The sequence below is a fragment of the Amblyomma americanum genome, chromosome 1, assembly GCF_052857255.1.
Source record: "Amblyomma americanum isolate KBUSLIRL-KWMA chromosome 1, ASM5285725v1, whole genome shotgun sequence".
Classification (NCBI taxonomy): domain Eukaryota; kingdom Metazoa; phylum Arthropoda; class Arachnida; order Ixodida; family Ixodidae; genus Amblyomma; species Amblyomma americanum.
In genome coordinates, this window is record NC_135497.1 from 286,009,247 (window position 1) to 286,022,288 (window position 13,042).

General features: G+C 43.9%; 1 pseudogene; it reads left to right on the top strand.

The window, feature by feature from the left end:
• Window positions 1–2,657: 2,657 nt before the first annotated feature.
• Window positions 2,658–13,042, top strand: part of LOC144118700 (neuroguidin-like) — a 30,283-nt pseudogene continuing 19,898 nt past the window's right edge.

A 13,042-nucleotide genomic window follows, 5' to 3' on the forward strand; every position in this document is an offset into this window, starting at 1 on the left:
CACGAGTTGGGATATACCTGTCAACGCAGTGTTGTATAATTTTCTTAAATTGCTGCCACAACTCTTCTGCTGTTTTGGAACCATAGTCAATTTCAAAATCATCAAAGGCAGATTCCAGGTAGTCAAGAATGGAGGTAAGAAGCATAAAACGAAACATAATCCTTCATTTGCACTTTCGCACTGCATTTCAGTTCTGTTCTGCAGTGAAAACAAGAAATGCATAGCTGGATCAGCAGTGTTTCCTTTACGTTGCTGTACATGTTAACACAACAAAAATACATGGACCAAAATGGGTTCCGGGCCTTTCCACCCTCCATATCCATGCAAATGAGTTTCCATATTACCAGGCTCCAAATACATTGAAGACGTTTGGTACCCAATAAAACCCTTTATCTCAAGTTGTTCATATTAGTGGCTATCATATTAATGGGACACGACAGTGTCTTATATTCCAGCTCCGGCCGATCTCTTGCGTTACCAGGCAAAGAACTTTCGTAGTTGGCATGGCACGCAAAGCACGATTAGGATAATTTTTCTTCCGCATTGTACCTGCTTGCCATCTTGTGCACATCAAGCTATGTATTTACACATGTCGATTTCAAGAATAAACATAGCTTAAAGTCTACGCTGTGTGTATGTCCTGTCTGCGTCAGACTTTCTCACTGTTCAAAGAAGCATAAGCCATCAACTAGCCCGCACGTCAACCCTTGTCAACGACTATATGTTTACAATAAAAACTCGCTGACATTAACATGTAAACAGCTCATACATTCTTAAACCCACAATCTAGTTTTGTAATCTGCATTTGTTACAACAGCGTGCAAAATGACCCTTTAGCGTGCTATTTGAGGAAATGTAAATCACAGCCTACCTCCACATTTCCTTCAATCAAAATTTCATCATTCATTGGGAGCGATCCCAGAAACCGGTGGAGGTGCCAGTAGTACAGCCAGTCTTGTCCGCCTGAGCCGGTGGTGGTGCCAGTGCGCTTGAGCTTCCTGGAATAAAAATTACCACTACTGCACATATGATGCAAGTAAAAAAAATCCCAAACTACATTTCACTTAAGAAGAAAACCTTCAGTGAATGAATGTATCTGCCGTATAAAATCAAACCAATGCACAGCTGGCATGTGGAATTTCAGTGATATTGTGAACGTAGCGAAAAGATGCGACTATGATAGTGGCAATGACAGCGCACTGTTGGTGACGCAACAGCAGCGTAATTACATTAGCACTGCAGGTGTCAAGTTGGAACTGGTACACACCAGTATTGTGTCTCGAACGAAACGAAACACGGATCGCTATTTCTCGTGCATCAAGCGGAGCCTAGGCCTCACGTTTTTCTTTTGTTTTTGTGGTGAACCACACAAAGCTCGCACTAAGCTACAGCACCCTCACGGCTGCATGCCGCTACGCAGCGTTCAGACCAGCACTCGAAAGCAGCATGCATAGAGATTACAACTTACCGATACTTCTTATGCAGGTTATCTATTCTTTGGCTGACCTGCTTGGTGGTATACGGCCCCTCGCCGTGAAGCCCAGCACTCAGCTCCGCTGCCATCGAAGAGTAAATACGCGCGTTTCTCGTGCACGCACGGAGAGCAGGCAAGTTCTCCTCCCAGAGCCGTATTAATGTCATCGTCGCATGGTGCGACCATGACACTCTCTTCATATCAGCCCGAGACTGTTTACTCGCAACGCATGACACTGGTATGGGTGCCGCCATGTTTACTGTTTGAGCGACGAAACCGAGGTTGCCAAGCTCGGTTTGTGCTAACTGCGGTTAGCGGGCTGACCGTGGTCGGTTCCGCCGTGTGGACACCAGCAACTACGGTTAGCGGTAACCACGGTTTCGATAACCGCGGTTAGGAGTGCCCGTGTGACAAGGGTCTAAGCCTCGATAACCTTTCTTTCGGTTTTCATGTTTGCCTCACCACAGAATTTGTAACCGAGGTGGGGGTTTCTTATTGCTTATCCAGAAGAAACTCGCCATCTTCCAGCAGTCCCTGCTCTATCTCCTGGCGCAGCCATGAATAACGCCACGAAAAGGCGTCGTGATCCGATCCCAGGCAGCGGGGGTCAACAGCAATAATCTAACAATTTCGCCTTCCGGCTTCTTCTTTAGCGCTGTTTTCACTATTGTCAGAATGGACCAACTAGCACAGCAAAAAGTTCTGCTAGCAATAATCTAATAAGGAGTGCCCGTGTGACAAGGGTCTAAGCCTCGATAACCTCTCTTTCGGTTTTCATTTTTGCCTCACCACAGAATTTGTAACCGAGGTGGGGGTTTCTTATTGCTTATCCAGAAGAAACTCGCCATCTTCCAGCAGTCCCTGCTCTATCTCCTGGCGCAGCCATGAATAACGCCACGAAAAGGCGTCATGATCCGATCCCAGGCAGCGGGGGTCAACAGCAATAATCTTCAGGTTGGAGTCGCACACCTGAGAGAAAGCACACCACAAGCTTTGTTGTGAACTTCCGCCGTCAAGGCCCGAGCTTGCAGCCGAACATGCAGTCAAAAACGGAGAGCGAAGCCTACTCACTATCATTGTGTTGAGGGCATAGTAGCCCTTACGACTCCAAAAGGCGGCCTTGTGTGCAGCATCGCCCCGTGGCGCCTTGATGGCGATAAGTGTGCCATCTACACACCCAGCGATGCCGAGTATGCTGCTGTGGCAAAGGAAGCCCTCCTTCACCGCCGCCTTCTCTTCTGGGTGAGCTGGGAACCGAAACCAACCGTCCCGCGACCCCACTTTGACTATTGCTGCTGACAGTGGGCTGGGCTATCCCGACGTTGCCCTCATTGCCCACGGCGCCTTGAAATACGCCGATGCCGAAGGAGCGCAGCGCGCACACCTGTCGCTGCACTGACAGCGCACTCGCCTGCGCATCTCCCAGTTCATCGGCGAGATGGTCGCACAGCCACTGTGCAGTCTCCTTCCCGAGTCGAAATTGGCATCGGAACAGCTCGTCTGGCAAGTCAAAACCGTCTTCGTGCACCCTCCTACGCCATTGCTCGCGCGGCCAGCTGTGTATGGCAAAGTAGACAGCTTCCATTTTGTGTCTCAAAGCTTTGAGACTACATTTCCCAGTCTCAAAAAATCGTCTCAATCTGCCTGCATAATTAGGTGGCCAACGTCAACACTTCTGGGCCATTTACGACGTCAGTCAGTGACGCAAAAAATCAAAATGGCCGCCGCCCACGGCCGACCAGTAGGAGAGGGGCAAATGAGACACTTTTTGAGACAGTTTTGATTGAGAGCGATCCGTAATACCACCACTGATCGCAGGTACTGACCAGCATGGAAAGCTTCCGGACTTCCTTGCCCTCTTTAAAGAAGTCAAAGAGAAGGCTTCTGCTGCGTCTGTCACTGTAGAAAACCTTGCATCTTGTGCCGGCAGCAAGGAACTGAACAGAGCAAGGAACAGAGGCGGCAAGTTGTTGAACAAAGCATATAAGATGTTTCCCACTTTGCTTCATGGGACATCACAGTGACTTACAATTATTTGTGAACTGCAGCGAAGGTTGAATGATTGGGGCATCTCAAAAATTGAGTTGTCAAGTTGTGACACCCGATCAGTACGCAGTTATTCAGGTGAATCGGCCCGCCTTGAACGATCTCGGCCCTCTTTGAATGTTCTCGCTGATGCCTTCAATCACTCCTCATATGAATTTACTTCATTTCGTGCATGTGCAGTGCTGTTTCAGATGTGAGAGCACATAATTTACCTGTAAGCAACCTTGTTGGCTCATGTGCAACAGTACTGTGTCAAGTTGGAACATGAGCAGGTGCAAAAAGCCATGTATCAGTGTTAGCACAACTTTATTCATGGTTCAGTGCTATATACACTCTTCGGTTTCTTTGCTTTCATTGTTTTGGGCATTCTTTCATTACCAGAGAAAATGTTTCTTTTCTTTATTTTGTCCTCTCAGCTAGTGGAGTGCATTGGTATTCTGTGAAATATTAAGTAATCTGTATTCTACTTGTGTTACTCTAACTTTGCTGTGTTAATACCTGTATGCCCTTCTTGCTTGGGCCACATCAAGGTCTGCAGCATTGTATAAATAAATAAATAAATAAATAAATAAATAAATAAATAAATAAGTTACAAATAAGGCTTTGTTTTGAGTGAATTGGGCACCACTGCCTTGCGCACCTGCGCATATGGTTGCCAGCCTTGCTGATTTTGTACTAACTTGCACCTTTTAGCATAGCTGCATGATTTTAATGCTGGTTGCAGTGTTGCTTGAATCCTGAGTTGTAGACAAGGGAGTGGCATTCTGATTTTCATATCCATTTGACCAGTATTTTAACTTCTAGGGAGTGGTAGTACAGTGCACTCTTGACATTTATTATGTTTCATAAGCTGGCTTTTAAACAAATTGATTTTTTCATAGTTAACATGCTGTGAAACATGAAGTTGTAGATGTGTTCACAGCTTTTTATGCGGCCACGGTGGTCGAATTTCGATGGAAGCGAAATTCTAGAGGCCCGTGCACTGCGCGGTGTCAGTGCACGTTAAAGAACCCCAGGTGGTCGAACTTTCCGGAGCTCTTCACTACGGCGCCTCTCATAGTCTGAGTTCCTTTGGGACGTTAAACCTCCATAAACCATAAACAAATTAGCTTTTTAGTCATATGGCAATGATCATATTCTGTAACTTGTGTTATGGTTAGTTAGTCACATTTAAATTAACCATAATAACACAGCTGACATGCTGAGAAATTCTCAGTTATTTGTGGGTACAGTTGCAAAGACCACTCTGTTGTAAAAATTGTTCTGTTAGGGACTCATTTTAGATGTATTTTGGCACCTCATTATATGTCTTGTTCTTCATGCAGGGTTTGAGTTTCCTTGAGATGAAAAACCATGTGATGCTCAGCTACCTGCAAGACCTCACACATGTTATTTGATGCAAAGTATCTGGCAAGAACATCAGTGGTGACCCCTCCATACAGCGACTCGTGCAGGCTCGAACTGTATGCATTATTTTTCAAATGTTTTTCTGCTTTCCTAGCATCTGCATGAAGTTAGCAGTTGGGAATACTTTTTCAGCCTCCTAATTTACATTGTGTTTGTTTTCGTACTGCATTTGGAGACAGCGTAATGTCTGCATTGCTTTTCTGCATAAGGAGTGTAATGTAGAGAAAAACACACAAGGCATCTATGGTTATTGCATTCTCAATAAGCTACTTAGGGTAATTTCAGAAAGCAGTTTATTGCTAAAACCAGGGGCACACGACTTTGTATCCCTGTCACTGTCCGATGTTTTGCACAGTTTTTGTATCCCTGTCACTGTCCGATGTTGTGCACAGTCTGATGCCATTTTTCACTTGCAGCTTTTGCAATAAGTGACTGGCAATACAGCATTTTTTGTTGCCACAGGAACATAAAAGTTGAAAATGCAGGCATTGACGATATTTGCTCAGTGTTCGCTGCTTGCATGCCACTGCTGTCATAGTATCACCACGGTCAAAATACAGCTGTAGTATGGTGTATGGGCAGTATATCGAAATTGCCTGATCAGTGTATGGTTGCAGCTGCACTTTACCTATGCTTATGTTCACCTTCTTGCTGCTGTTGCATGTGGGCATTGGTCATGCTGCAGGCCAACTTTAACTGAACCGCAGTGGTGATCCTGTGTATAAGAAATAGCAAACACAAGTGTCTTGAATGTTTTCTTTATCGACATCCTTCCCATCTGTGGCAGAACTGACTTTCAATCAGAAAGTAATGGTCTTTGTAAATATACATCTTGTATGTATTTAGCGACATTCTCTGCAGTGCTGTTGAAATCAAAGAAAAAATGATGTGTTAATGCACCATAAGTAATATATACGCATTACCTAACTTCAAAAGACATTAAGGACAAATTGAAGTTGGCCTATATTATTAGGTCACTGCGTTCTGATGACGAAGACTCTAACTGAAAACTGAGCTTTTATAAGCTAGAAAATGTCACAAAATGAAGGTGTCGTCATCCCTGCCTGTTTGTACGAACAAACTGCGGTGTGCCGAGACAGGTTTTTGTGCACAGATCGCTGCAGACAGTCAACACCACTATTCACTCTGGAAAAAGAAAATTGGTTTTTGGGGAAAGGAAATGGGGCAGTGTCTGTCTCGCATATTGGCAGACACCTGAACTGTGCTATAAGGGAAGGGTTAAAGGAGGGAGTGAGAGGAGAAAGGAAGAAAGGTGCCGCAGTGGAGGGCTCCAGAATAATTTTGACGACCTGGGAATCTTTTAACGTGCACTGATATCACACAGCACACGGGTGCCTTAGCGTTTCGCCTCCATCGAAACGCAGCCTCCGCGGTTCGGCTCGAACCCGGGAACTCTGGATCTGTAGTTGAGCGCCCTAACCATTGAGCCACCGCGGCGGGTGGAGTGGTAATCACAGAATCCTTTTTTGTGTAGACGTCCCAAGTTTAAATCACATGGCGAGAAATTTTTTAAATACAATTTTCTTGGCAATGAATGCGTGTTATGCTGCCGGACAAATGTCAACATAGCCAAAAACCACCACAGAATCATTTTTTACTAAGAAAATAAATTGATAAATTTGTCCGCTGCGTCCCTTTTATAACTTGGTAATTCACATCAGTTATTTATGTTCAAAAATGTGTACCAAAGCCTCTGTAGCTGCCACGTTCAGTTCCTGTGTGCATATTGAGTGTACAGAATTAAATACCCATGCAGTTCACAGTCAATTTGTAATTTATTTGCTAGACCTACTTATATTTTTGTAAAACAAGATTGCTAAATAGCCGTCACGTGCATCCTGATTGTATGCGCTGCCATATGCAACACCGTTAGAACTCCATTACCACATGGTATTCCCTCAGTTCCCATGATGTGTGAGCTCTTCCGGAGGTGAAGTGTGATGACTGCATCGTCAAGAGCAGTGACCAAATCATATTTCATGAAGATAGCTCAATATTAACGGTGCCTTCCACTGAAAAGGCAGGGCTAATGAAAGAGCCGGAGATGGTGTGGGCCGAAACTACTTTCATACCACAGCACTGTTATTCTCATGGCCCCAAGCACAAAGGTCAGCACCAATGTCACTGGCACCACACTGAATGCCAGGATTCATGATTCATAGTGCTTAAATGGCCAATGCCGCTGGCGCTAGCTAGGAAACCCCTTGGCAACATTGGTCCTCACCAATACGAATTGAGAACTGCATTCACCATCTTCCATTGCACCAGTGAGATTCTTGCAGTGCTGTTAGCCACTTTGAAATTTGTGAGTGGGAAAAAAGTGCACCACCAAAGCTGTTACCACTGTCACTCTTTCAAAAAACTTGGGTACTTCTTTACCGCACTACCAAAAAGAAAATTCGGTAGCATTTGCAGGGTCCATTCTGGTCCTTGGAAACTCTTGAAAATGAACAAGTTATGTTCAGCGGCCTTCAGAGTCCTGTATTTTTTCTGGGTCTTTGAAAACATTTGAATTGCTAGTGTATTATAAAGGGTGTATAATTTTTGTCTTAATTATAAGTGTAACATTAAAAAACGGGAAGAAAGCAGGAGTGGCTCAGGAAACAAATGTTAGTTCATGATGTCTGAGCTGAATACGAGGAGAAAAATAGGAAAGACAAGGTATGTAGTATGAAGAGAAGATAACCAAAGGCCCCTCAGGGTAACGGAATGGATTCCAAGAGAAGGCAAGTGTAGCAGGGGGTGGCAGAGAGTCAGGTAGGCGGATAAGGTTAGGAGGTTTTCCGCAATAAGGTGGCCGCAGCTGGCACAGGTCAGGGTTTACTGGAAGGATATGGGATAGGTCTTTGTCATGCATTTCACATGATTTCTCACTTGGAAGTCGTCCACAAATCCATCTGTGGCTTTACAGGTTGATAAAATTGTTGCAGCCGCGAAAGGACGCTTCCACACACTTTGTGTGTGTGTGTGTGTGTTGTAGAGAATTGCGCTGCTGGATCTGAGCAACTTGTTGAATCTGTGCCTCATTGACACTGAGAATGAATGCATGTACGCATGTTTCCATACTTGCGTGAATATTTGTGTGCTCAGTCATCAATGTAGCCTGCGATTTTCGGCCACTTGTGTGATGACTTAGGAAACATTCCTTTAATAAATGTCTTGTAAGATACTTAGGTTTTGTCTTTATTGCTACTGCACCCCTCTGAGCTACTTCAGCGGCCATCGAAATTGATCAGAGTGCGTATATCTATTCGATCTGGCGATACCCTGTAAGCAGTTACCAAAACAAACCTTCAGGATTATCCAGCGATTTTTCAAACTGCACTAAAAACAGCGCAATTTGCATGGCCAAACAGGAAGTGGTGAAATCACATCCTTAGAGGCTCTAGCAATATCCACTTCTGGTCAATACAATGATCATGAATTCCTGAAGGTAAATTGTTTGAACAGAAGATTGTGGAGAGTTAAAGTGTTCACTCTGAGCCAAGGGCATGGGAGCATGCTGCAGGGATTCAGCATCAATAAGCAATTTACCTTGTAAAATTTGAGAGGAATTTATTGCATACTACAGCGGATTGTGTGTGATGCTGTGTACAGAGCAGATGGCATCCTTTCTGCTGATCACAAAGAAAATTGTGGCTGTCCATGGCTTCTGCAAGGCATGATTACTATACCTTTTGTGGGAGTTATAAGCAGAAAGCCAAAAGTGCCAAGGAGCAGATGTATAAAAAGCGTTGTCTAGGTGAAGAACTTGATTTGACGACAAAAAGAAACGTTGGCAGCAGCTTTTTCGAGTTGGGTGGGTTTACCCACAGCGGTGGCTCAGTGGTTAGGGCGCTCGGCTACTGATCCGGGGTACCTGGGTTCGAATCCGACTGCGGCTGCTGTGTTTCGATGGAGGCAAATTGCAAAGATGCCCATGTGCTGCGCGATGTCAGTGCACGTTAAACCTAGGTGGCCGAAATTTTCCGGAGCCCTCCACTACGGCACCTCTTTCTTCATTTCTTCTCTCAGACCCTCCTTTATCCCTTCCCTTACGGCGGGTGCAGTGTCTCCCTATATGTGAGACAGATGCTGCGCCATTCCCTTTCCCAAACAGCCAATATAATTCAGTTCAATGGTTTAGCAGCTTCTATAAGAAAATGTAAGCTACTAATGACTTGACATGGGTGATGATAAAGGGTAACGGTCTGACAAACAATGTTAGAGAGAAAGCATAAGGCATTCTCAGCATCAGTGTTCAGCTGGAAAAAGGAGGAAGCTGAGGTTTCATGAAAGCTGTGACTACGAGCACTTAGCTTGTGTGGCTTCTTTGGTATGAAGAGAATATTGTTTTGATTAGCCAATGTGTTTGTTAATCCATGAAAAAATTATTGGCAAGTGCTTTAAAGTCCTTGAAAACTTGATTTTTGGAGCTCGGAACCAGCATGAACCCTGACTTGGAAGTTGTCCTACCCCCATATATTCCAAAGGCTGACCCAAATTCTGGAAGTACTTAGGCTCACCCCCCAGGAAATGGATTAAGGTGGATTAGTGGGGGGATTAAGGTAGAAGAGTGGGTCAGGGGTTAGTATAATCTGATATGACAATCTGAAAGAGGTACTACTTGTACATTCTACGTAGTTCTTTGATTTTCAAATTTGCCGGTGCTGATGACAGCGCAATCCTCTGGATCAATCGGGAAATTTAATTACGGAGAAACCCTATGGTTTTTGCAAGACAAGAACCTAAATACTATTTTTTTAAAGAGCTAACACCTTGCAGTGCAGAGACACCCAGGACCACTGTGCTAGCACTACCAATGCAGCCTAAGAAATTGGCTAAGGCGATGGTCCCAACAGGATAAAATGAGAAAGGGAGTCCTGTAGAGAGAAAAAAATAGTATGGCCCTCAGCTTTTGGGGGCACAGTTGCCTCTGCAAAATTTAGTTCAGATCTCTGCTTCCAGTGCTAACAGTCTTTTGTGCAGCGTTCGATAGGTTGATCTCACATGACCTTGTGTGTCAGAGCTTTGTGCTTGCTGCAAAATGTGCTTGACACTTCTAGGTCCTGGAAAGAATTTGCCCCATAGACCAGAAACTGAAATACCAGATTGACAAAATAGACAAAACAGCTACCACGGGAACTGTTGGTAAGTTTACCTGCCACTGCATCACATTGATACTGCAGTTCTAGCAGCTGGCTTTCAGCAGAAAGTGTTACCCAGCTCTGTGAAATGCATGTCAGTTAACCGTGTAATTTATCATTTTGTATTCATTGTGAGGTGCGCTTGAGAAATTATATATTTGTGAAATTGTCAATGTGTATCATTAATATTCTGCCATGATTATATTATGGAGTTCACCTTCAAGTCAGTGAGAGATCTGCAGTGCAGTAAAACCTTGATAATTCGAAGAACTCCTGCAGTCCTGCACTTTCTGATGCAAATGTGACCATGTAATTCGAAGTGGCGTCTTGCACCAGCACAGTTAATTCGAAGAGCTGGTGTGCTATGCAAGAATGCCCAATCCCGATTTTTGCCGCAAACCGGTGAAGAGACAGCCCCTCAAAGCTGCATAGTAATGCTGATACTTGATATGCGAAGCGTCCCAGCACCAGTACTCCAATTAAGAGCCAGCCTATGTATGTATGTAGAGTCCGCCTTTTTTTATTTTGGTATATGGTAATTGCAATTTGTTCAGTGTAGGTAGTGCATTCCTCGAACAAAATTTTTGCCTGGGTCCTATTATTAGCTCTGCTTGTTTAATTCGTATATTTTTTTTTGCGGTCCCAACGAGTTCAAATTAACAGGGTTTTATTCTATGTCATGATTTTATATTGCACTGACGAGTGCAGAAGTGCCCTGAAACACCTCTTTGTTCATTTTGAGAAAAAGCTTGGAATAGGTTAAGCACCAGCTGGGAGTTCACTCGACAGATGAGTTAGCGAACAAATTTGTGGCATTATGATGATTTAGTGGATAGTTCACCAGCCAGATGCATTCACAAGAGAGAGAAAGCGAGAATGCAATGCCATTTTTATTTCAAGTGTATATTTCGCTGCTTAGCATTTGCAGAGGGAAAAGGTGCTGTCCTTTTTATTTGTTCACATTGACCATGTACATGTCATCAACCTGTGATATGGTGTTTCATAATACACTGTCCGCCAGGCAAATTTAGAATTTTGTCCGTGTTGTAAGTCTCTTAGAAATGATGATCTCCCAGAACAATTTTTACTGAATAAATTTTACAAACTTTGTTGTAAAGTGCAGAGGAATTGAAAATGATGCATACAAATTTCTTGCTGTCCCCTCAGCTCAAATTCTCTCCCCCATTTTGTTCTTGACTTGTCTCTCCGGGAGTGATGCTCTGCCTACCACAATCATGTCCAACCTTTGCCTACTATGATCCTGCCTACCTGCCATCATCAGTGGCTGGCAGAGTAACTGCGGACACTGACGGCACACATTGGTGGCACATAAGGACTATGCAACTTGTCAGAGATGTTCAGGGCGATGTGCTTTGCTTGCCAACTCTGTTTACTCGCCATGGTCAGCAAGTGGTTTAGGGCCCAATTTGGAAGGGGGCTTAGCGCGAGAGAAACAAGGACATGAGAGGTACACAGGACGAGCACTCAGCCTGTGTTCCTTTCTTGTTTTTGTTCCTCTTGCCCTAAGCCCCTCTCCAAATCATGTCTTACCAACTAGCTCAAACTTCTACTTTTGTTGAAGTTCAGGGCCTGTTTGACATCAGTATGGTGTCCGTTGCCATCCATGCTGCTTGTTTCATGTGAGGTGATGAAATTTCTAGCTGTACTTGCCGGACTGTAACATGCACTGTATGTTTTTTGAGTATATTTGGGAGCTCCTTACCATCCCACTTGCTTCTTGAAACAAAAATGTGGCTGTTTTGGGCAGGCTGTCAAAACCTGTAAGCTAACTGATTGGCATATCTCAACCATATGTTGCTCTCAGCCAAACAGTTTTCAGGGTTTTATTTGCTTTTCCTACTGTCTCGCGTTCAAACCTTTGCGCTTCTCCATGGTGCCTTTGCATGAAAAGTTTAGGGTGGATGGTGTACACAGCCATGCTTTGTCGCAACAAAACATGCATGAACTAGCACAAGTTATTATTGCTGTATTATTTATTTATTTATTTATTATTATTTTCAGATGCTGATGACCCTTTGAGGTTCAGAGCCAATCCAGCAGCCCTTGAAGCTGAAGTAGGCAATCTTCGTTCTTATGAGAAGTGGCTACATGCTGCTTTTAATGTTTTTGTTTTGTTTGTTGTCTAAAATTTTTGCTTTCGTGGGCTTTAAGTTTTGCTCCTGACGTCATTGGAACTTTTTTCAATGTTTAAGGAACATCATTTCAGCAGCTTTATTGTTATTTCAGAGTGGTGACGAGTCCACAGGGACTATTGACGATGAAAAAGGAGAGCAAGACAAGAAAGCAACAAAGGTGTATAGACCACCAAAGCTGGCTCCTGTGCACTACGGTAATCTGTCTTGGACATTCTGGTTCCAGTTTAGAACACAGATGCACAATTCAACCATTTGTTTTGTCATACATTGTGAAATTTATGCCGTGCAGGGATGTAGGCATCTGAATTTGGAAACAATTGAGAACGAAAAAAATGGTGTGAATACACTTGACACGTATCACCAAGAAAATAAAATAATTTGAATGGGATGAACTTGGAGGCCCATTTTATCCTGGATTTTTTTAAAGGAGGTGTGTGTGCATTTGAGGGAATATGTCAGGATGGGGCATGGCATTGTCACTTTCATAACCATGGAACCCTGCTGTTAACATTTTTCACGAGACAATGAAAAAAAAGGCCATACCGGCTGGGAAATGCAGTGTACTGGGAAATGCGCGTGAATAAAAAGTGTACATCAGTGTCTATAGTCTTTTTTTTAACTTCTAGTAAGGATCCCATGCTTCTCTTAAATTTGCAAGGCTTTGTTTCTCTCGCAATTGTTTGCATGCACAGATTGTCCTTGGATGGCTCTTCCTCTGCCTGAGTTGGTGGAAAGGAGGCAGCAGTGAAGAGGGAAGGTGCACAGAGTGGACGAAGGTCGGGCACGTGTATACACTTCTGCGTAGTTTTCAT